The sequence below is a fragment of the Theropithecus gelada genome, chromosome 4, assembly GCF_003255815.1.
Source record: "Theropithecus gelada isolate Dixy chromosome 4, Tgel_1.0, whole genome shotgun sequence".
Lineage (NCBI taxonomy): Eukaryota > Metazoa > Chordata > Mammalia > Primates > Cercopithecidae > Theropithecus > Theropithecus gelada.
In genome coordinates this window covers 146940690-146942533 of record NC_037671.1, presented here as the reverse complement: position 1 = coordinate 146942533, position 1844 = coordinate 146940690, and the positions used below count along the sequence as shown (strand labels likewise).

The 1844-nt window shown below is 38.0% G+C and overlaps 1 pseudogene across 1 annotated transcript; it reads right to left on the bottom strand.

Moving 5' to 3' along the window:
* Positions 1-212: 212 nt before the first annotated feature.
* LOC112623252 lies at positions 213-928 on the bottom strand (annotated as a pseudogene). Its single transcript, XR_003119109.1, has one exon. The product of XR_003119109.1 is annotated as a transcription factor BTF3 pseudogene (transcript).
* Between the last annotated feature and the right edge of the window lie 916 nt (positions 929-1844).

Genomic DNA, 1844 nt, shown 5'->3' with positions numbered 1-1844 from the left:
ATAATCTCTTGTACTGGTCTAAAAACTCCTCAGAGGATTTTCAATCTTTGTTTCTTTTCTTTTCTTTCTTTCTTTCTTTTTTTTTTTTTTTTTTTACTAGGCAAAGAACTTTATTAACCTTTGTTTCAAACTTGATTCCCAGGTTTCTTCGGCTTAATTAGCTGCAAAGAATGAATTGTGTATAAGCAAAAACTGAAAAGAGCTGCACTGTCCAAGGGGCTTGGGCTTAAAAATATTAGAGATCTAGATTTTATCAGATCCATAAACAAAAATTTCTTAAAAAGCAGTCATAATATAAAATAGCAGCTCCCAGTAACTTCTTCAAGTTTTATCTTCAGAAGTTGACTCAATTCAGTTTGCCTCATTCTTAGAAGCCTCATCAAAATTCTCCACAAGATCTGGAACTTCATCATCATCATCCTCTCCAGTAGCAAGTGGTGCTTTTCCATACACAAATTGTTTGGGTAGAGCTTCGGCCAGTCTCGTTAAACTAGTCAGACTATCTGCGCCAAGCTGGTTTAAGATGCTGGGTAGCATTTCTGTCAGCTGCTTCGTCTCAGCATGGCCTGTAATGGTGAAAGTGTTCGCTGCCAGAGATGCCTGAACTTTAGGGTTGTTAAAGTGGATCACCGTTCATTGGTTTGTAAACATATTCACCTCTTCAATACCGGAGATATTGTTTACCCCTAACTTCTTTAAGGAGAACTGAAGTTTTTTATCATCTGCTGTGGCTGTTCTATGAACCACCTTCTTCTTTCTGCGAGCGGTTCCTTTCCCACCAATGCGCACTTGTGCCTGCAGTTTGGCAAGTTTTTCCTGGTTCATGATTGTTTCTTTCATCTTGTCGGAGCGAATAAGGGGCCGCGCGGGGGACTAGGGTTGGTGCTCAGTGGGTCTCGGGTGGACCAGCTGAGATTAGGCACACACACGCGGGGACGCAAGATGGCAGCTCAGTCTTTGTTTCTAACACATTTTAGCAGGATTCTAAAATACTATTGATGAGTTTAAGCTTTGTATTATGAGAACCAATTAAGTCAATGAGGGCAAAGAAGCATTCAATTTAGATTCTTGCAGCTTGCCATGTAAAGATTATTTTTATTATGAAAGGGAAATAGGGAATAGAAATAATCTCTTATGAGGAAAAAAAGGGGAAAGGTCCTAAGGAATCCCAGTATGAATTTGCAGCTAGAACTTCAGAAGATTAAGGGCAACCATCCTCCCACTCAGCATCACAAAAGAGTGTATTCAGATAGGAGGAGCCATAACGCAGGAAAATATAAAAGACCGGTATGGAATGGTGTGGAATGTGTCAAGAGCCTTGTGGGAAATACAAAATGGGAATTTGTAGAAGTTGTATTCTGGGTACGATCTGTTTGATGTGTGTTATAGTATGATTTTCACAGATGATTGTGAGAAGGGAAATTTTGGATTTTTATTTTGTGTTGAGTAGCACAATTGTGAAACTGGAAAAATGCAGCAGGACTTTGTCTTTGCAGGTGTTTCATTTCCATTTACTAACATTGATAAGAGAAGTCTATAACTGAAATTTAGTAATTTTATAAAAGAATTTCTAATTTTATAATTTTTTTTCTTTCGATTGGGAAAAATTTTGTTAGTACTTGAGTGGATAAAAAACATACTTAGATATCACTCATTTTTAGTTAATTAAGAAATTCTTACTATGAATTTATTGAGTGCCTGCCATGTTGCAGGCACTGTGTTTGGGGCTGCAAATGTAGCAGTGAACAGCCGGATCTGTTTTCTGCTCTCTGAAATTAACGTCTTCCATGAAAGATGGGCACTGAAGGAATAATAATAAAGTGACCATTCTTGGGATGAGGAAA